Raw genomic sequence first — 24,162 nt, 5'->3', positions numbered from 1 at the left:
TGACTAAATAAATTCCGCACGACAAATTTTTCCTCAACGAATTTTCCCGGAAGTTTCGTGAAACAATTCGCCGATGGCGAAATGCGGAAATTCGCTGCGAATCCATGCCTGCCGAAAATATTTGTCACTAATTACAAACTAATGTGTTCTAAACTGCTAAACTGCTCGTTACAATTGACTCGGAAAAGTAGTAATTGAATGCATACTAGAGGGGAACGCCAGAGTCCTCACTTAAATTTATAATTTTAGAGTTTTCTATAGGACTGCTAGTCAACCAATCAGCATTTACTGGTCACGTCATTGAAAACAAAAATCTAGTTGACTTCTATCAATTGCATTATGACCAGGGTAGGACTGGGGGATGCAGGGCTCACCGGGGCTACCATCCCAGGGGCCCTGCACCCCCCAAGGTGCCTCCGCTGGACGCGTCCCCTGCAGGAGCCCCTGCAGCGCACCCCTAACGGCCCCTCCCCCCGCCTGATGCCCTCCTCTGAATGCGCGCATTTGAAATACATCAGGGGAGGACATCGGTGGCCAGGGTAAGTGGCAACAGGGTCGGGTCTAGGCCACTGGGGCCCACCAGGGCCGAGGCTATTTTCCCGGTGTCCCGGTGGCCCAGTCCGACCCTGATTATGACTAATTAATGCTGAAGAGGCTCCTACCTGATTTTTTCCAGGTTAAGAGGTGCTGTAGAAGAAAATGAGTTTATTATTGGCCACTTTAGGTTTCTTCGAGATCTAGCACTGTGCCGAGAGAATGGCTATTGGCTAAAGTGTTACCACTGATCCTGTTCTCAGCCTGAAAAGTGTAGGTCTGTTAGTTCTACACTGGTGGAAGTCTTGGTGGGGGTCTTGGAGGGGGTAATAAGGGATAAGATAAGCATGTCAATGCTCCAGACAAGCATTTGGAAGACACAGCCACCCTTCTATAAATGACAAGCTCATTGGGATTGCTGTAGATACCCAGGGTCGGACTTGGGGGTGCAGGACCCACCAAGGCTTCTGCCACCACCTGTACAGTGGCTCGGGGGAACGCCCAGCAGGGATCAGGTCCAGGCCTAGCAGGCCCACCAAGTTTTTGAGACACCCACCGGGCCCGGAGGCCCAGTCCGATCCCGTAGATACCCTATTCTTCTGATGACACAATTGTATTGGACTTGCCTGTTGATATTAAGTACATTTTTACAATGTCAAAATAGAAGCAGAGAGAGATGGAAGACAATGAGATTGTAGCTCGAATGACTCTTTCTGCTGATGATTATAAATAAGATGGTAAAGACTCAGTAGACCGTAGAAGACACTTTTTTTTTTACATGTCTTGCCTAGAATTGAGCTTCTGTCCCTCTATTCTATACTTTTCTCCCAACTGTTCATCTCTCGGAGCCACGATACAGCAACTACAAGTTATCAAGCACCATGGCAATAATTACCGCCAGCATAATAAATATTTTGAACCAACCACAAATGTTTCCACCCAGAGGAAAAATACAGAGCTGCAGATTGAAGCTGGTCGAGGAATCCAAGAACAACAAAAATAACGATGGTCTGCTGGAGCGGAAGGAGCCAAACACTTTAAATTACATGATCCACATTCCAAATATGTAACGCCACCTTCGGCATGCACTGGAATGTGTAGCACGCTGCATTTGTTATGTTCTGAAGGGCTTATCTGCACTCAAATGCAGGCCTAGCTAATGTATGGGTTACGGCCAGCAAACTCCTTAGGAAGCAGAAGATAATTACATGAGGAGTAAAACTGGCTAATTTTAGACCCTCTCTCAAAAATAACATTGAAAAAATAAACTATATATAATATATAAATAAAACAGACCACATGGCATGGAAATCACATATGTAAAATTGTACTGTGTGTCGCGTAAATAAAGGCATACATACATAAGTTGCTATACAGATATATAGAAACATTGGGGTAACTCTGCTATAGTTCCAGGGGTACCCAGGGCACAAATAAGCACTCACCCCAAATCACCCCCAACTGGCCTTCAGGCTGGGCCCCCTTAGCCCATAACAAGGTTACAGATATATAGAAACATTGGGGTAACAGTCACCCTGCTATAGTTCCAGGGGTACCCAGGGTACAAATAAGCACTCACCCCAAATCCCCCCCAACTGGCCTTCAGGCTGGGCCCCCTTAGCCCATAACAAGGTTACAAATATATAGAAACATTGGGGTAACAGTCACCCTGCTATAGTTCCAGGGGTACCCAGGGCACAAATAAGCACTCACCCCAAATCCCCCCCAAACTGGCCTTCAGGCTGGGCCCCCTTAGCCCATAACAAGGTTACAGATATATAGAAACATTGGGGTAACAGTCACCCCGCTATAGTTCCAGGGGTACCCAGGGTACAAATAAGCACTCACCCCAAATCCCCCCCTAACTGGCCTTCAGGCTGGGCCCCCTTAGCCCATAACAAGGTTACAGATATATAGAAACATTGGGGTAACAGTCACCCTGCTATAGTTCCAGGGGTACCCAGGGCACAAATAAGCACTCACCCCAAATCCCCCCCTAACTGGCCTTCAGGCTGGGCCCCCTTAGCCCATAACAAGGTTACAGATATATAGAAACATTGGGGTAACAGTCAACCTGCTATAGTTCCAGGGGTACCCAGGGCACAAATAAGCACTCACCCCAAATCCCCCCCTAACTGGCCTTCAGGCTGGGCCCCCTTAGCCCATAACAAGGTTACAGATATATAGAAACATTGGGGTAACAGTCACCCTGCTATAGTTCCAGGGGTACCCAGGGCACAAATAAACACTCACCCCAAATCCCCCCCTAACTGGCCTTCAGGCTGGGCCCCCTTAGCCCATAACAAGGTTACAGATATATAGAAACATTGGGGTAACAGTCACCCCGCTATAGTTCCAGGGGTACCCAGGGCACAAATAAGCACTCACCCCAAATTTAGACCCAATTGGCCTTCAGGCAGACCTTCTTTCTTGAAATCTTTGATCCAGGCCAAGAATATAATAATAATATTGGGAAAAACAGAAGAGGAAGAGGTTGCAGGGTGCCCATGATTGGCTCTTTTCCTAGATCTTATCTCCAGCTGCCTAACCCATTTATATTCAACCCTAAATGTGTTCAGACTCATGTCTTGAGTCATGTACTGACCTTGGCAAGGATATCGAAAATGATACTTTGTGGCCTACCCACCTACCTTCTTGGCTCCCAACATTTGTGTTGGACAAGGTGGACAGGGTGCTGTAAGCATCTTCAGTATGACAGTTATTTGCACTTTGCACCCTGACTTCCAATAAGGAAAATAGCCTTTCCATGATTTTGTTTTGCTTCATGTATATAAACAAATTACCTCAAAACAGAACATCTAGAAAATGATATTTATAGCATACAAAACCATAAGACACAGCCCAGGGATTTGCATATTACAATTTAGCCAAGAGGGGGCAGTGTTGGAATTTTCATGTAATGTGTTTGTTATCTTTGTCTCGCTGAAGATTCAGTTGGCCATAAGCTTTTGCGAAGAATGTTTTTGAAAAACAAATATAAATATAAATACATATACACACACATATATATATCCTTAATCCAGATGGCCATCTCCCATAGACTCCATTATATGGAAATAATTCTAAGTTTTAAAAAATGATTTCCCATTCCTCTTTAATAATTAAACAGTACCTGTACTTAATCCCAACTAAGATATAATTACCCCTTATTGGGGGCAGAACAGCCCTATTGGGTTTATTTCATGGTTAAATGATTCCCTTTTCTCTGTAATAATAAAACAGTACCTGTACTTGATCCCAACTAAGATATAATTACCCCTTATTGGGGGCAGAACAGCTCTATTGGGTTTATTTAATGGTTAAATGATTCCCTTTTCTCTGTAATGGGGCCTTGGTTTTTTTGGATAAGGGGCCTTTCTGTAATTTCTATCTCCATTCTTTGAATCTACAAAAAAACATGTAATTATATAAATAAACCCAATAAGTATTAATTATATCATAGATGGGGTCAAGTGGCTGTTTTATTATTATAGGGAAAAGGGAAATATGTTACGAACTTTTTATTTATTTGATTATAAATATACTGTAAATACATATACACACACATATATATATCCTTAATCCAGATGGCCATCTCCCATAGACTCCATTATATGTAAATAATTCTAATTTTTGAAAAATGATTTCCCATTTCTCTGTAATAATAAAACAGTACCTGTACTTGATCCCAACTAAGATATAATTACCCCTTATTGGGGGCAAAACAGCCCTATTGGGTTTATTTAATGGTTAAATGATTCCCTTTTCTCTGTAATAATAAAACAGTACCTGTACTTGATCCCAACTAAGATATAATTACCCCTTATTGGGGCAGAACAGCCCTATTGGGTTTATTTCATGGTTAAATGATTCCCTTTTCTCTGTAATAATAAAACAGTACCTGTACTTGATCCCAACTAAGATATAATTACCCCTTATTGGGGGCAGAACAGCCCTATTGGGTTTATTTCATGGTTAAATGATTCCCTTTTCTCTGTAATAATAAAACAGTACCTGTACTTGATCCCAACTAAGATATAATTACCCCTTATTGGGGGCAGAACAGCCCTATTGGGTTTATTTAATGGTTAAATGATTCCCTTTTTCTCTGTAATAATAAAACAGTACCTGTACTTGATCCCAACTAAGATATAATTACCCCTTATTGGGGGCAGAACAGCCCTATTGGGTTTATTTCATGGTTAAATGATTCCCTTTTCTCTGTAATAATAAAACAGTACCTGTACTTGATCCCAACTAAGATATAATTACCCCTTATTGGGGCAGAACAGCCCTATTGGGTTTATTTAATGGTTAAATGATTCCCTTTTCTCTGTAATAATAAAACAGTACCTGTACTTGATCCCAACTAAGATATAATTACCCCTTATTGGGGGCAGAACAGCCCTATTGGGTTTATTTAATGGTTAAATGATTCCCTTTTCTCTGTAATGGGGCCTGGGTTTTTTTGGATAAGGGGCCTTTCTGTAATTTCTATCTCCATTCTTTGAATCTACAAAAAAAATGTAAATATATAAATAAACCCAATAAGTATTAATTATATCATAGATGGGGCCAAGTGGCTGTTATTATTATTATAGGGAAAAGGGAAATATGTTATGAACTTTTGATTTATTTGATTATATTTGATTAAAATAAGGTCAATGGAAAACGGCTTTCCTCCGTTACGGATAATAGGTTTTCCGGATAACTAGGATCCCATACCCGTACCCGTACACATTCCTATACTAATAAAATTGCATTCATTAGCTCACTGGTTTCATGGAATACAAGAAAAATACACGGAGAGAAAGAAGATGGGATGAAAAGAAAGTAAAGGAGTGAAAGGCTGCCTTACTGGCGGCTAATTCTGACTCAGGGGCTGTTTCCCATTGAGATGCTATTCTGTAATCGCTTCCTATGAAACGGTAACTTCCAAGGAGCTCTGACTTTCTAAGGTTTTCACTAATGGGATGAGTGTTTAGTGTCACATCTGCATTTTATCAGCGCCGGGTAATTGCACAAACAGACACTCGGAAACGCAATAAAGAGCCAGGAGCAGCAGGCATAAGCCAGTACCTGGCGACAGCAGTCATATAAAAAGAACAGCGGTTTTAGAATGACCACTAAAACAAAGTCCCCCTGAATTTTATAGATCTCTCTGTCCATAAGGTTCACGTCATTTAACCACGGCTTGACCACTAATCACCTTTAATGATGGAATAGGTTAACACCTCATCCAGCTGGTATGCAACGACTTGCTGACCACATCTCCAGCCTCAACATGTTGTCATCTTACATCTGTTCCCCTTGCATCCCAAGTTCAGACTCGGGTCATATTGTAGCCATGTGAGCTGTAAATCTACAGAATGGCTGCAAAATAAACAAACTTCTATAACATTCGTTTTGTTCTTTAGACACCCTGTCAGCGTTATAGTTCTTTTAAAGGAGCTATGACTTTTTTGAAGCTGTGCAACTGTTCTTAGGACCACACTGTAGTCTAACTGGAGGCCTACTGGCTAGAGCTTGACTCAAAGGGGACACCAAACCTTCAAAAGGACCACACATACTACAGCATTTGCCTTAACATAATGGGACCCAAGCACAAGTGGTATGTCAAAGTGGCTGGCTTTTCAGATATATAGTTGATTTACTAACTGACCAAATAAAGGGTACTGGGGCTGATTTAACATGAAGTGCTACTATGGGTTTTATAAATAAAAGGAAAGGACCTGACTTGTGCAATTTACCACCTATGTTTGTAAATAAGCCCCACTGTGTGACTTGATAGTCAACAGGGATGACTAGTGATGGGCGAAATGTTTCGCCAGGCATAGATTTGCCATTGGTGGATTGTTTCGCGAAACGGATGAAAAAATTCGCCGTGGAGAAATTCGATGCATGTCCAAAAATTGTCACAAGAATAGTCACACGTCCAAAAATTGTTGTAAGAATACTTGCGGGCGTCAAAAGAATAGTCGTGCGGCCAAAACTGTCGCAAGAATAGTCGCAGGCGTAAAAAGAATAGCTGCACGTCCAAAATTGTCGTAAGAATAATCGCGCATCCAAAAAAGTCACAAGAATAGTCACAGGCGTCAAAAGAATAGTCTCGCGGCCAAAATTGTTGCATGAATAGTCGCAGGCCTCAAAAGAATTGTCACACGGCCAAAATTGTCGCAAGAATAGTCTCGCTTCCAAAAATTGTCACAAGAATAGTTGCAGGCGTAAAAAGAATAGTCGCACGCCCAAAATTGTCGCAAGAATAGTCGCGTGGCCAAAATTGTTGCAAGAATAGTCGCAGGCGTAAAAAGAATAGTCACGCAGCCAAAATTGACGCATGAATAGTTGCAGGCCTCCAAAGAATTGTCGCGCGGCCAAAATTGTTGCATGAATAGTCGCGCTTCCAAAAATTGTCACAAGAATAGTTGCAGGCGTAAAAAGAATAGTCGCGCAGCCAAAATTGTTGCATGAATAGTCGCAGGCCTCAAAAGAATTGTTGCACGGCCAAAATTGTCGCAAGAATAGTCGCAGGTGTCAAAAGAATAGTCGCGGGAGACATTTTTTTTTCCGTGCGACATTTTCGCTTTTTTGCAAATCTTTTGACAAATTCGCAAATTTTTCGACGAAACGGGACAGATTCACTCATCACTAGATCTGATAGGACTGCAGAATGGCCATTCAAAACTGTTCCTCTAGGTTATATAAATGCCCATACGGTAAAAATTGGTAAAGTTTTATTTACTATACTATATGTAAATGGTTTGATCACACATAAACCTTACTGCTTATCAGTTCGCAATTTAGGTTCGCTGCGTTTTTTTTTCCGCTGCGTTTTTTCTCTGCGTTTTTTCTCGGCCTAAAAACACCACACATGGCGTTTTTCAGCCTAGTACTGGTGTAAGCAAATCCCGTTTCCATGGCGCTAATAGTGTGAAATAGCAAAAAACACTGCGTATTTCCGCTAGGTCTGCCAGCTGCCTTTGCGGTTTTGCGCAACGCTGTGTCAACAACGTATTTTTCAGATAAATTTTTGCCCTTGATCCCCCTCCTGCATGCCCCTGCCCAGGTCGTGGCACCCTTTAAACAACTTTAAAATCAGTTTTCTGGCCAGAAATGGCTTTTCTAGGTTTTAAAGTTCGCCTTCCCATTGAAGTCTATGGGGTTCGCGAATATTCGTGCTTTTTGGCGTAAGTTCGCGAACACGTTCGTGAACTTTTTTTTTTGGAGGTTCGCTACATCCCTAGTCATGATTCAGCCTACTGGAAGATCAAGCATGGATTATTTTTCAGAGAAGTGATGTCTTGCACAAGGATTAGTATTCTTTCCTTTGTGTTAACTCTACGCCTGATTGTAAGAAGAGATAACTACCCCGTGTGTAGATGGGTTCATGGAAATACATCACTAAAAAGAGAGAGCTGAGAGAGAACTGAGAGAGCGATCCCAAGTCAAAACCTGTGGCATAGAAGCCAATATTGTAGACTATACAAGCAAACCTATACAAGTCCCAAACCTCAGATACAAGATTTATTGTTTGGCTTTGTATCCCACTTTGTTATCAACTTCACAGCAAGTTATTATGCTTTATTATTATAGCCTGTTGTTTAGAGAGACCCAATGTAGTGTTGTTCTGCAGGTAAAATGGCAAGTAACCCTCACCTAAACTATATCTGGTTGTCAAATAGCCCATGGCAATAGGTTACTGGTAGTTATGAGGTTGAATGCACCCCAGCCCCACTGCACAGGGTGGGAGCTACGACCAATATGTCCCAATCTATTTAAAAATTACTAATAGTAGTAAACCATTGTTGAATGGTTTTTTTAATTGAGCAAGGGTTGGTCCAGTTGTTAATTAATTTGCCTCTGGATCTCAAGCTAGAGATGTTGGGTTGAATCCCAATGTGTCGCCCTGAACCAGTCACTGAGTTTCATGGTGTCCTAGCATCCTATTTAAAATATAAGGTCCATAGGAGTCGTGATGAGCAAATCTGTCCCGTTTCACTTCGCCTAAAAAGTCGCGTAACGACAGCAAAATCCGTTCAATTGCTTTTGTTACCAGTGCCTTTTTTTGTTGGCCATTTTGACGCAGCAGAAAATGTTGTGCGCCCGCGGCTATTATTTTGTCACGCGGCTATTGTTTTGTCACCCACGGCTATTATTTCGCCGCCCGTGGCTATTATTTTGTCGCCCGCGGCTATTATTTTGTCGTGCGGCTATTATTTCGTCGCCTGCAGCTATTATTTTGTCACGCGGCTATTGTTTTGTCACCCACGGCTATTATTTAGTCGCCCATGGCTATTATTTCATCGCCCGTGGCTATTATTTTGTCGTGCGGCTATTATTTCGTCGCCCGCGGCTATTATTTTGTCACGCGGCTATTGTTTCGTCACCCACGGCTATTATTTCGCCGCCCGTGGCTATTATTTCGTCACCTGCGGCTATAATTTTGTTGCGTGGCTATTGTTTCGTCGCCCGCGGCTATTATTTTGTCGCACAATTTTTGGACGTGCGGCGAATTTTTCCGCGGCAAATCTTTTCATCCGTTTCGCGAAACAATCCGCCAATGGGGAAACTTGGAAATTCGCTGCGAATCCATGCCTGCCGAAACATTTCGCCCATCACTAGCAGTCATCACTCCAACAAGATCTTTAAACCTGTTCAGATATTGGTCAGGTAGACCTGTCTGAGTGCCCCATCCACGGACTGAAGGAGCCGAATTGGCAGCTAATATCTGCCCGTGTATGGCCACCTTTACTTTACTCACTGCTGGATCTAACACCTCAGTTAGTCCAAATTTCTCCATATGTACTGTCTATGTATGTATATACAGCTGTGCTTGCATCTTAAAGAACACAGGTTACATTCACTTATATATTCACACTATAGTTTTGAAATAAAAGTGCAGTGATCACCATTGCACTTGATTACAATGAACCAGTCATTGATGAAGACCCTGCAGGCAAGGGTTAAGGTCTGGCCGATATGGGTCCCTTAGACCGATTTGGCAGCTAATCGGCCCGGAAATTGGCCAGATCTCGTTCGGGCAGGTTAAAAAATCTAGTCGGTTCGGGGTCCGCATGATGCGGTTCCTGGACCGACTTTTCCTATACCCATTGTTATAATTTCGTTCAAACGATTGAATTAGCCTTGATTCTCCCAATATCGCCCACCCGTAGGTGGGGATATCGGGAGAAGATCCGCTCGCTTGGCGACATCGCCAAGCCAGCGGATCTTAAGGTGTATGGGGACCTTTAGAGCACTAAGGGCTACAAAATCTCTCCCCTTAGTGTTCATTCATTATGCACATCTTGCTGGGGGGCAAGAACCTACACCCGTGGGTGCTAATGGCCGGAGAGGGTGTATATTCCTCTGCATTTATCAGCTGAATATTTCTATAGCAGATAATTACATAGAGGTAAAAGGCATGTGTCCACCAAGTTTGACCTTTTGATCAAGAATATCTTGTCTAACTTCTGCCAGTTCCAGAGGATAATAGCACCATTGCTAAAAAACATGAATCACTCACAGCTATTTTACGCTACATGAATATTTCCATTATGTTGGTGTCGCCTCATAAATTTTTATCACCATTAACTAAGCCTTTAGTCATCATTCTCCTCTGCAGACTATATTACTTTAGAACTCATTAGGTAACAGTTAGACAGACCTCCACTTATCATGGCCACCACCTGCTAAGCAGCTGGGGTAAACTCATTCCAAACAGGCGTAAAGAATATATTTGCTTAATACTGTGACTACATTATTTTACCATCGCCGCTCAAAAACAAACCATGAATTGCACGTGGGTTAGTAGTCGCATTCCTTTCCCTACCTGTGAAACAGATCAGCTTCCAACTTGAACCCTACAGAGATGCCTTCACATTAGGAAAAAAGAATTTGGTAGGCAAAATGCTCATGCTTAGTGATGGGCGAAATGTTTCACCAGGCATGGATTCACGGGGAATTTCCGTGCTTCACCACTGGCGGATTTTTTCGTGAAACGGATAAAAAAATTTGCCAGGGAAAAATTCACCACGTGTCCAAAAATTGTCACCCGCATCAAAAAAAAATTGTCACTTGTGTCAAAAGAATTGTCGTCGGCCACAATTTTTTTTTGACGTGGGTAACAATTTTTCGACACGCAGCGAATTTTCCCTTGGCAAATTTTTTTATCTGTTTCATGGAAAAATCTTTTGAAAGATTAGCAAATTTTTGGCGAAGCGAAACGGGACAGATCCGCTCATCACTACTCCAAAATCCAGCCATTTCACTTGCCATATGCCTTAGATCAGTGCTGTCCAACTGGCGGCCCGCAGGCCACATGCGGCCCGCGACCCCCCTCTGTGTGGCCCCCCACCTGTCTGGCTGCTTTGATGGCTTACTCTTGTGTAAGCTCTAAATGGTATCAGTACTGTGATTAACTGCCTCCCTGCATTGCTCACACCTCAGATTCAGGCTGTAATCAGGCTGTATTGTTTAAACATGTAATCCCCTGTGTTGTTCACATCTTTTAGTTTCTGCATTGTTCACCCCCTGCAGTGTTCACACCTCAGGCTCAGGCTGTAATCACCCACCTTGTTTACCTGTTTACACCTCAGAGCAGTGCCAGCATTGTGTCACTGTATGTATTACCTGCCCTATGCTGCCTGTGTGTATGACACACAGGCAGGGTAGGGCAGGCAGAGTATGGCACATAGGAAGCATAGGGCAGGCAGAGTATGGCACACACAGACAGAGTAGGGCAGGCAGAGTATGGGGGTTGCTACGATACCCACATGGGAGGAAGAGGCATATAGATTTAAGGGTATGTCTTAATATGACATAAAATAATTCTTTCACATTTGAATGAAGTCTGATATCCCTGCAGTGAGCACCAACCATTTGGGTTTTTGCTGCACTACCACTAATAATGTGGGCATGGTCTTAAAAGCTCTTGTGATAACATGGGTGTGGTTTGAAGTGGGTATGGTTTAAAAGGGGGAGTGGTCAAAACCAGCTTTCATTAGCGGCCCTCCACTATGTATGCTAGAGAAATTCCGGCCCTCGGCACCACAGAAGTTGGACAGCACTGCCTTAGACAGAGGTTTGCCTACATTTTGTTACTGTGATTCTTGTCTGAAATTGCACGACTCCAAGTCCCAGTTCTGCCCAAAGCTGTTCTCAATAGGGATGCACTGAACCCATTTTTTTAGGTTCGGCCAAACCCAAAATAACGGCTGGATATGGCCCGAATACCAAACCGAATCCGGGATTCGTGCATCCCTAAGTTCTGAATGGACCCAACTTTGTGCATGGGGTATTATTGTGCCAAAGCAAGAAAGAGCTTGCACAAGGTTTGGACTTTGGCCCTTAAGTGCCAGGACCAGACTAGACCGAATAACCCTTTAGTGCTCCAAAAGGTAGGACCTGAGTTTTTTTTTAAGAGATTGAGAGAGTCTTCCCTCACAGCAAAGTCCTGGGGGTATGTTCAGATACTAGTGATTCATTTGGTGTGGGATAAAGAAAGACTTGATAATAGTAATCTTGCTTAGCCTGGGATAGGGCAGCATTAAGATACACCCAGTGTCGGACTGGCCCACCAGGATACCAGGAAAACTCCCGCTGGGCCCCGGTGTCAGTGGGCCCTCCTGCTCCTGACCATTTGGCCTGTTTCATGGTCATTCCCTATTTCTGAATGGGAACAAAGAGGAGAAATAGATGGAATAATAGATGCTAGCATGTAAATAAAAGGGACTGGGAGATTAAAAAGGTTGGGTGAGGAAAGGAGGAAAAATAGTTTGGAAAGTGGGCCTAGGGTCTAAGGTTTGCTCGTGGGCCCCTGGGGTCCCAGTGTGACACTGGATAAACCATAACAAAATTGTACCCTGTAGCCTTAAGTTGTGACCAGAGGCTCTAGCCCAAACCATGGAAAACAGCCTTAGACCATTAATCCTCCTCCTTTACCAAACGTTATGCCTCAGTCAGGTTGTCTTCTCCTGGCACCACCCAACTTGGACTTTTCTGTCAGTGAAATGGTAATCATCACTCCAGATCTTCGCTGCTCTAGAGTCCAGTGGCAATGATGGTACATTATTCCAGCCAAGTTTGTTTGCCTCTGATTACCCAACCCCCCCCCCCCCCCCCCGTGCTCCCCCTTGTCCTGACATTGCTTCAGCAATGAGTTTTCTAACTGAGGACCTATCACTTTAGATGGAGTGGCTTTTAGCTACAAATGTGTATATGAGAATAATCAGTCAAGAGCTACTTTACCTACTGAATATCCCTAAAGAGTCCTAGTGACAGATATGTAATACATTATAATCATTTGGCTTGCTTTTGTTGCTTCTTAAGTACGGTTGGGAGAAAGATCAAAAGCGAACGTAGATCATATGCTCTTGTAATATTACCAGGGATGATTAATGTGCCGTCAACAGATCTCGAAATGAGGCTTCCTTGTTCCTTGCTAAATCTGATATCATTCAGTCATTTTATCCACCCACCACTTATACAGACTTGACTACCAGATACACAGTTAACTCAAGTGCAAAGAAACACAGCAGTGTAATGAGATCCAATTAAAATGAACTCAGATACTTTCTCGGCTGATGATTAAAACAAAACCCTACAGGTTTAAGCAAAAAAAATGCACACAACCTCTCAGCTTTCACTGTAAAAAAAAACCCTTTATAAATATTAAGATGGAACCTTATTTTTTCTAATCGGAATGGGTGCCCTCATGTCTGCTGGAAGGACCTACTGGTCATAGTTGAACTATCCCCTATTAAGTGCGTCTTCTGTGGTGCAACCAACCCCAAATTCTTCACAACTTGGACTTTCCATATCAGCTTAGTTCCTTTACCAGTTTAGTTGCCCTTTTTTGGACCTCTTAAGTAATAATATCCTGTTAGAGCACTGGAGACCAAAACTGCACAGCATATTCTAGAAGGGGCCTTTCCAGCGCTCTGTAAAGAGGAATAATGACCCTCTATGGTCTCTATGGTAGATTTTAGGTTGATAAACACCTAAAACTGTAGGAGTAACATGAGTGCTAAGCAAATTAACTGCATCTGTGTCTGCTTCTTTAACTTTGCAGAGGCTCATATGACTGTCAAGGTGCCATGTAACAGCCTGAACTTTGGAGAAGTCAGTAAAATGGAAGGAGTTTGGTCAGAATGTTGGACTTCAACCAAGCAACTGTGTCAGGAAAGTGTTAGGGGGTGCTGAGGAGGTAAAGTGGGGATGATGTAAGTCCTTAAGTCCATAATGTGCGGACAGGAGCAGGACAGAGAAACTGGAGACTGGATGGAGCAGGACGGAGAGGGTGAAGAAACTGGAACCCGACAGGAGTGAGGATGAAGTGGGTGATGACTCAGGGACTGTCAGGGGCAGCCACAGGTGAGTGGCTGGCAGGTAGGAGCCTATGTGCAGATAACCCAGAACTCCCTTAAGAGGCCAGACAGCCAAGTTAGATGAACGAAGGAGTTTTAATGAAAACAAACAGAATGAAAATAAAAGTAATGTACAAGCCTGTGATAATACTGAGTCCGGTAACAGGTGAATCCAAAGGCAGGCAGGGGTCAGTCCAGGCAGTGTTCTAGCAAGTCCAGATAATCAGGCAAGGGTCAGTCCAGGCAGAGTTCTATCAGATCCGTTAGTCAGGCAGGGGTCAGTCCGGGCAGAGTTCAAGCAAATCCAGAAAGTCGGGCAGAAGTCAAAATCACAAAACCAAACAGGAACCAGGCAGGGAACATAGGAATCGGGTATCAGAGGTGGCAAGACCAGGCTCAGCAGGAACGATGATCAAGCAACTGGGTGTTGCCCGCAGTGGCGTAGCGTGGGCTTTCGTCGCCTGGGGCCGACCGGAAATTTGCCGCCCCTCTATTTAGTTATTCTTAAAAAAAATAGACAAAATAAAAAAAGCAGCATTAAATTTTTTTTTTTTTTGATTGAATTTGAAATGCGGTGTGCATGTCATAATTGTCAAAAGTGGATTCAGCTGTGCGTCCGTGGCTGCCCATGGTGGCAGGGCCGCCATCAGAAATCACGGGGCCCCTCCCATCAGTACAGGACACACAGACATAAAAAGTATTAGGGTCACCCTACCACAGTGCCCCCTAACACTATGCTGGCCAGGCCCCCCTAACGCTATTCTGGCCACGGTCCCCCCATACAACTGCCCCATAGACAGTACCCCCATACACAGTGCCCCCAATTGCCCCATACACAGTGCCCCCCACACACATTGCCTCCAATTGCCCATAGAAAGTGCCCCAATTTCCCCATAGACAGTGCCTCCAATTGCCCCATACACAGTGTCCCCATAGACAGCCCCCTCCACACAGTGCCCCCAATTGCCCTTAGACAGTGCCCCCAATAGGAAGTGCCCCCATACACAGTGCCCCAATTTCCCCATACACATTTCCCCCATAGACAGTACCCCCCAAAGACCTTGCCCCCCCACAGAAAGTGCCCCCATACACAGTGCCCCAATTGCCCCATACACAGTTCCCCCAATAGAAAGTGCCCCCATACACAGTGCCCCCAATTTCCCCATACAAAGTGCCCCCAATAGGAAGTTCCCCCATACACAGTGCCCCAATTGCCCCATACACAGTGTCCCCATAGACAATACCCCCCAAAGACCTTGCCCCCCAATAGAAAGTGCCCTCATACACAGAGCCCCAATTGCCCCATACACAGTGCCCCCAATAGGAAGTGCCCCCATACACAATACCCCACAAAGACCTGGCCCCCCCCCATGGAAAGTGCCCCAATTTCCCCATAGACAGTAGCCCCCACACAGTGCCCCCAATTTCCCCCATAGTACATACCCCCAACAGACGATCGGCGGCGGCTCCTTCTCTCTTACAGGCAACAGGCGCTTCTATAAGGTTGCGCCTCGTCGCTGACGTGTGACGTCATACGCACGGGCGCAACCTTATAAAAGCGCATGTTGCCTGTAAGAGAGAAGGAGCCGCCGCCGCCCCTTCTGATATGCCGCCCGGGGCCATGGCCCCCTCGGCACCCCCCTTGCTACGCCACTGGTTGCCCGAAGAGGGTTTATATAGGCGGGTAATTAGAGAAGCAGCCACACATGTGATAAACGATATCTGTTGCGACATAAGCAAAACTGGTGGAAATGCAGAAGGCACATAAGGGCGACTGATCCCATGGAGCTCATGGAGCCTCCTGTGGCTCACCAAGCAAGTGCACCTCCAGTTCCACACACAGTCCAGGTTCCTGACAGGGACAGAACAGGACAATGCAGTCTTCGAACCTGGCCATGACATAATGATAGAGTGGAAGAATGAGAGAGTAACTGGACAGACCAAATGTAGAATGGTAGCTGGACGTTGCAGGATAGAATGGACGAAGGATCATGGATAGAGAGGAGCAGGGTAGAGCGGACAGGCAGGAGTGAAGACATAGCAGACAAAGACTGGGAAAGAGCAGGACTGGAGCAGGACTAGGGGTGAAGCAAGGAAAGAACTAGAGCAGGAATAGGGTAAAAATAAACATGACAGGAGCAGGAACAGATAAAGGAACAGGAGTAGAACAGAGAAGAGGCCAAGCATAGGAACAGACAAGCCAAAGTAGGAAACAATACCTAGGAACAGTGCCTCAGTGCTGAATGTAAGGCTAATGCTCAGGCACCACCAGTGCGGAGGGCTGTGCTTATATAGGGCAGGGTTGGCCCTGATTGGCTGACCCCCGGCCCACCAAAAAGGCTGCAGGAGAGAATCAGCGCAGAACTAGGGGTAGGTAGAAGAGGCAGCTGCCTAGAATAAAATGCACCTTATTACTAAATTTCCCCCTTAGTTCCTAGCTACATAGTCATGTTTATCTTGGTGTTGATTAATACTGAACCAAATGCATCTAAAATAAACCACTATCATTTCTAATAGGCGGGGCCTCTAACGCAATACAATGTACAATGTACAATGTATAAAAGCAAAGCCAAAAGGCATAAACATTGTATAATAAAGTAACAATAAGCAATCTGATTTGTCGAACATCTCTGTTTGTATTTATGTTTACAAACTGCTTTTGTTTTCCTCAAACAAATCCCCCCTCTAGGGAATTAGTTTTGTTCTCTTAAGATAATAACAGACTTTTGCTAAACAAATGGGACATTTTTACATATCTCAAAATATAGCGTGATGTGTTTTTATGAGTGGTAACTGTTAATTACAGAGCAAAAAAAAAAACAAATTGAGTTAATTGCGAGGTTCTGATATAGAAAAGCTAAAATTATTGCAGTGCCAGAAATATTGCCAATTGGATTTTGGCAAATAAATATTTTTTTTTAATGAACTCAACCACAGTTTTTGGAATTTTGGTGGCAAATGTAGCCACAATGGAGCCGTGATAAAAAAGCTTCATTTAGGCAATAATTTCAAGTCTACTTTGTCTCAAAATAGCCTAAATGTGTATCAGTTAATTATGGCAGCGTGTGGTTTCCAGCGCTTTGCATATACATATTGTGTAATATAGACTTTTTATTTTTTTACACTGGTGCCTGTGGTGAAACCATGAACCCATTACACCACGGGCAGAGGTTACAATAATGTTTCAAAGCCTTATCTAGGATCTTCAGACTTCCTAAAGAAAGAAAAAGACAAACTAGTGGTTCATTGAGTGCAGTACAACAAGGTATTGGGCACAGAGACCGGTGCAAATAACACCCCATCCATTAAGCAGCCAAGCCTAGGTCAAACTGGGGGGCTGGCCCCCAGGGAGGTGGGACTTGATCAGTGACAGGTGGGGGTACGCAGGCTGAAAGTTATTGTAACCCCTATTTGGCTATGAAATTAGACAATACCAGCTAGATAGGCTTTAGAGCATGGAGTATATATGACTCTAACACACAGTATGGGCTTTCGCTATGTGGAAAGGTCAAGGGAGATGTAGAGCAACTACTACTACTAGCAAAGAAAATGAAAGAATGGACGCCAGAAGGTTCTTTTGCAGTAAAAAAGAATCAAACTATTTTATTTGTCCAAGACAAATGATACACAGGGTTATGCAATACTCACAAGATGGATTAAGAAGGTAAAGGCAGCCTAGAAAGGATGGTGTCCATGGTTTTATCCCACCTCAGCAGAGTATGGGCAGGGTAAAAACAGCCAAAAGGCATGGTACCACTATGGAGAGTAGTCTGGATATCCTTGTATCCTTAGGGTGTGTACCTTAGTGGTCATGGATCCCAAACATCCAACGGTGGTTCAGATAAGAACTAACCTGATACCTGTGTATTAACTGCGGCCCTACACTAAGGTAACAGGGCCTGTATAGGAGAATACTCCCAGCTAATCTCTCCTGGATGGAGCCAGAAACTGCTCTTTCTAACTAGACTAACTCTCACTATCCTAGAAAGTGCTATGAACGATGTTAGACTGTTCTTGCTAATCCTCATTCACAGGGTTCCTGTTCCCCGACTTTGCTAGAGTTGGGGAACAGAGTCAACAGATGCAACCAAAGAGGAAGACCCCCCCCTTTTGATAAACACTATATTAGAGTGCAAAGGGAGTGGGCTACCTATTAACCAATAATGCACAAAATGCTAATATCAAACTAGATACATGGTTCTTTGCCCAGTAACAAGGAGAAAGAGGAAATTGTATAAGGTTTAAAGCCATAGGGGTATATTAATCTTATGGGTCCCGACATTAGTTATGGTAAGATTTGGGTATAATACTTGGTTGTTCTTCTAGATGCATCTAAAGTCCAACAGAAAGGTCAGTTAGTGAAGATTTGGGCTGAAAACGTGTTTGTTGACCTGAATATTCTTGCTATAGAATCCTTTTTATACCTTTAAAGGGGAACTCCGGCTTCTGAACCAAAATTTTCTAAAGAGCCCCACACAACATAGAAACCCCTAATATCCCTATCACTGAAATCCAGCTGCAAAACAGTTCTTCTCTTTCTGCATCATTGGAAATCCTGGCAGGGGAGGAGGGACTAAAACATTGATGTTACAACTTACAACAACTTCCCCACAGCTTACAGACAGCATGCAGGAACTACATAACCCACAATGCATTGCACTGGGATGTTCCTTTCCTTATTGACATCACATGCAGGGGATTGTGGGATTGGAAATTATAATAGTGGATTAGATTAAGAAAGAGAATCTTTAAGTTATATCCCACTGATAGGTCCTGAATCAATATATGAACAAATAACATATTTCAGTGAAATAAACAAAACATTTATTGGCTCAAAATTAAACAAACAATTCAAAAATAAGCAGTAAACATACTATACCAAACAATGGATAGGTGCATCCCAGTGCCTCATGGTACCCACTCTCCTAATGCGTTTCGCACCATTGGGTGCTTTATCAGAGGAGGAATTGTGGGATTGGGAGGAGGCAGGCCGAAGGCAGGCGACTACTGTTACATAGTCTGGCCCTGGGGCCAAACGATCGAATTCTACACGCAGCAATGGTGCAGTCGGTTCGGGGACCGCATCAACGAGCCGATGCAGTCTCCGATCCGACTGGATTTTCTAACCTGGCCGATCGATATCTGGCCAATTTTAGGCCAGATATCGGTCGGCCAGGCCCCTCGTTTCTGCCCCTACACGGCCGATAAGCTGCTGAATCGGTCCATGGGGACCTTAACACTTGTGTATGTTTGGGCGGTTCTGGGACTGCTCCATTAGGGCAGGGAGTCATTAACCATCTCTATAAAGCCCTGTGGGCAGACTGGAGAACCTTGTAGCTGTGGGGAGTATTAATATTCTTCAGATTCTCTGGTACCCAACAAATGTGTTATATTTAGAATTAAGGCCCCCATACTGCATAATAATAATACCCCACTCATGTAGCCCAGAGAGGGCACAACCAGGCAACGCCACCATTGGGGAATGTTTTAGTGAAACAGCTGCAAAAATTCACCTTCATGGTAGCATCAAAAAAGTTGAGGTCACTTTAAAAAAGTTGCGTCAAATAAATCACAGTTGCATCAAAAAAGTTGCGGTCACATTAAAAAAAGTCGAGGTCGCTGTCAAAAAAGTTGCTGGTGCTATAAAAAAAAGTTGCGGTCTCGGCTAGTGATGAGCGAATCTGTCCCGTTTAGCTTCGCCATAAAATTCGCAAAACGCATGTCACACGATTTTTTTTTGTCGCCCGCATCTTTTTTTTCGCCAGTGTTTACTTTTACGCGACCGCCCAATTTGACGCAACCGCGCCCTTTTTTGACTCGACTGCGCCGAATTTGACGCGCAACAAAAAGTTATAGGTGCGCCGAATTTTTCCGCAGCCAATTTTCACAGAAGTTTCGCGAAACAATTCGCCAATGGCCAAATGCAGATATACGCTGCGAATCCATGCCTGGCGAAAAAATCGCAGTCGCATCAAAAAAGTCACGCGGTAGCTGCATTTCATACGTTTTTTCACCGGTTTGCAAATTTTTCAGCAAAGCAGAACTGAGGCTCTTTCTTTTCCGTTAGCTTTCTCTTTAATCTTCTTCATTTCTTCTCTTTTGTCATTGTTTTCCCTCAATGTATTTTCCCATTTCCCTGACAACCTCCTGTCGCCCCCCATCACTTCTGCTGTTGCTCATTTCCTCTAGATGAATCAGAAAGGGCAACTTTTCAGACTCTCAAAGCAATGGTATCCATGGAAAGATATGTATCTGTCTGAATAGATCAGTGGGATTTTAGCTTAAAGGCCCCCATACATGGGCTGATAGTAGCTGCCGATATGGGTCCCTTGGACCGATTCGGCAGCTAATCGGCCTGTGTATGGGCAGAACCGAGCGGCCTGGTCGACCGATATCTGGCCTGAAATTGGCCAGATCTCGATCGGCCAGGTTAGAAAATCCAGTCGGATCGGGGACCGCATCGGCTCGTTGATGCGGTCCCCGAACCGACTGCCCCAGGGCCAAACGATCGGATTATTATTTTTTTTAGCTACTTGCTACCCGATATCGCCCACCAGTAGGTGGGGATATCGGGTGAAGATCCGCTCGCTTGGCGACATCGCCAAGTGAGCGGATCTTATAGTGTATGGGGACCTTTACTGTCACTGTCTCGGCATTAGGGTTGCCATATGGAGCGGGCGATGGCGTCACTGGGCGGGGAAGAGGCAGGGCAGTGACATCGCGAGAGTGGGGCTATGATACTGCAATCGTGATTGGCTGATCACCGCGTCAGTCTCAGTGAGTCCTGCCCAGGTCAAAACCAGACAGGTGGCAACCCTACTCGGCACAGACCAACATTCGTATGATTTCTAGGCACAGTCCCTATTACGGTGGCTGTTTCTGGACAAAAGCTTACCATTCAGGCCTTGGGCCAAACAGGCAGATACATATGTGTGACCATATACCGTATGACAATATATAAATATATATATATATATAGAGGCATTTTAAAATGCTTGTAGCCTGGGGGTTTTTTTTGCTTTAGTAATACCATACCTACTACTGAATAACATTTAAACATTAACAAATGGCAACTAATTTGTTGAAAGGGATGGTTCACCTATTGGTCAACTTTTAGTATGATATAGAATGGCCTATTCTAAGCAACTTTTCAGTTGGTCTTATTTTATGGCTTTAGAACTATTTGACTTCTTTGCTTCTTTCAAATGGGGGGGTCATTGACTCCGGCAGCCAAAAACTACTGCTTGATGAGGTTACAGTTTTATTGTTATTGTCAGGGTTGGACTGGTCCATTGGGGCACCAGGAAAAAACCCGGTGGACCCTGGCTCTGACCCAATTCCCGCTGGTTGCTCCCCTGAGCCACTGGTCTCCCTCCCACGATGCGTTGATGGTTTCATTTACGTATGCAAGGGGGAGGGGTTTGGACGGGTGGTGGGGTCCCTTGTGGGGAGTTCTGAAGGCCACCTGGGGGGCCCATTGGGGGTACAGGGGCTCCTGAGGCAGTAGCTCAAGTGGGCCCTGCACCCCTCCAGTCAGATCCTGGTTATTGTTACTTTTTATCACTTGTTTTTCCATTGAGGGCCTTTCATTCAAACCTCTCCCTGGTCACTAAGGTAATTTGGACCCTAGCAACCAGATAGCTGCTGAAACTCCAAACTGGAAAGCTGCTGAAAAAAAAGTGAAATAACTAAAAAAAAAAACAGAAATAATACAAAAATGAAGACCAATTGCAAATTGTCTCAGACTATTACTCTCTACATGGGTTGATGTGGTTAAAGGGTTACAGAAGGACAAGCACATCGGATAATTAAAAATAATAATAATAATGGGCAATTATAAAGGCACGGCATTGCAGAGGAAGTGAAGCATTTCTGTTGCAGAGAAGGGATGTGTCTGACTGAAAGAATGCGGCCAATTGAGAGGAATTCATTGAAGGAGTCACTAAATAGAAGCAGATGTGTGACTTCAGATCGGAAGAAGAGCTTGGAACAGGCCGTCGCTGCCACCGACTAATTAGACAGGGGACGGAATACATTTCCCCCATGTTTACTTTAAGGCCCCTTGGACCGATTCGGCAGCTAATCGGCCCGTGTATGGGCAGAAACGAGCGGCCTGGCCGACCGATATCTGGCCTGAAATTGGCCAGATATCGATCGGCCAGGTTAGAAAATCCAGTCGGATCGGGGACCGCAACGGCTCGTTGATGCGGTCCCCGAACCGACTGCCCCATGGCCGCAAATGTAATAGCATCGTTTGGCCCCAGGGCCAAACGATCTGATTATTTTTTTTTAAAGCAGCTTGCTACCCAATATCGCTCACCCGTAGGTGGGGATATCGGGTAAAGATCCGCTCGCTTGGCGACATCGCCAAGCGAGCGGATCTTATAGTGTATGGGGACCATTACTCAATGGTTTTCATCTTGTAACTGAATCTGGCAATAGGCTCAACTGGTTGAATCGACGCTAACGCCGTGCTATTACATATAGGAGTCCATTTCCCCCCCAACTAGGGCATTTATTTCCTTTCTGACTTTGCTCTGAATGTTATCTCAGGGGGCCACACCTATATGCAAATCAATTTTACCCATAATGCATCATTATTCCCCAGAATTCCAGCATAAAAGCAGGCTCCAGAACTCGTTCCGAAACCATTTCAGGCTCTTATTTGCATCTGCATTTTGCACGTATTAATGGAGATACAGGGGGCCTTTTGCTACATTTCTTTTCCCGATTTCTGGATTTCTTTAGTGCTCAAAGTCACATAAAACATAGTTGCAACGTTTTTGAAATTTACTATGTGACAAAATGGCTAAAAATCCAAATCTGGCAATTCACCAGCTAATACTTGTTAGGATCATGTAGAAGTCAGCAAATGTTTTTTCCCTTCCCTGGACGATCCTTTTGCTACAATTCTAAAAAGAGGAGGTTTCGCAACTTTTTCCTGCCCGTCATTTGTGCCCCTACACGGGCGGATAAGCTGCCAAGTCGGACTGATATCAGCAGCTACAATCAGCCCGTGTATGGCCACCTTTAGTCCATACTTATCAAGTCTAGATAGTGACCTTTCCCATTTTTTGCCCTCCAGACTAGCTAGCCATTTCTGAAATCCCACCCTACAGACTAGCTAGCCATCTCTTGTAATCTCCATCATCTAGACTTGTTAGCCATCTGTCCCATTCTTCACTCTCCAGCTTTAAGATTCACTTGTCACTCATTCTCACGCCTGTTCCGACTCAAGTCCTGTTCCTGAGTTTATTCCGGGCAATATAGTCCCTTCTCCTGCTCCGTCTCTTTTCCCACTCCATCCTGCTCCTACCTGCCCTGTTCCTGATTGGTCACAACAGTCCTTTCCTCACCACCTATCTAATACCTTACAACTATGCAAACAGATACCATAACACTATTCCAGTACAGGTAGGTATGCCTCTGTACAAAGCACAATTCTGCAGGAACAGCTTTTCCAAGTATGATCATAGCTTTTAAAGAGATATACAACACAACTATGAAAGTGTAGGTATTCTCCTGTTCTAAGCCCAACTCAACTATAAAAGCTGAGCACAGATCTGTATGCACAGTCCATAGATCACTCTTAAGGTCCCCATACACGTTAAGATTCTCTCACTTGGCGAGGTCGCCAAACAAGCGGATCTTCACCCGATATCCCCACCTATGGGTGGGCGATATCGGGGAGCGTGTAGGCTAATTCAATCGTTTGGCCCTGGGGCAATGGGGCAGTTGGTTCGGGGGCCGCATCAACGAGCTGATGCGGTCCCCGATCAGACTGAATCTTTTAACCTGAGCGATCGATATCTGGCCAATTTCAGGCCAGATATCGGTTGGACAGGCCCCTCGTTTCTGCCCCTACACGGGCCGATAAGCTGCCGAATTGGTCCAAGGGACTGATATCGGCAGCTTCTATCGGCCCGTGTATGGGGACCTTTAGACTGTACAGAGAGAGATATGAAAAACGTTTCCCGTATAGTGAATCCCCTGTGCCATAGGTGGGACATTCCCTTCTCCCACATTCCATTTCCCGAGGGGTTTTGTTAAACCAAAGGTACAGCTGTTACAAACACCGCTTTTTTCTGTTTGAACCCTTGCACTGCGCTGCTGACAGAATGACAGCTCACATAGTTGGAGGACGCTGAACCTTAACATAAGAGAGGAAGAAAGGAAATTGCGACCAATGTGTTTCACATATGGTGGCAATGCCCTACGGTTATATGGTTTTGTTCATGAATTTGCAATTCGATACACTCTATTC

The sequence above is a fragment of the Xenopus tropicalis genome, chromosome 7 (genome assembly GCF_000004195.4).
Source record: "Xenopus tropicalis strain Nigerian chromosome 7, UCB_Xtro_10.0, whole genome shotgun sequence".
Taxonomy (NCBI): Eukaryota; Metazoa; Chordata; class Amphibia; order Anura; family Pipidae; genus Xenopus; species Xenopus tropicalis.
This window is presented reverse-complemented; position numbering follows the sequence as displayed.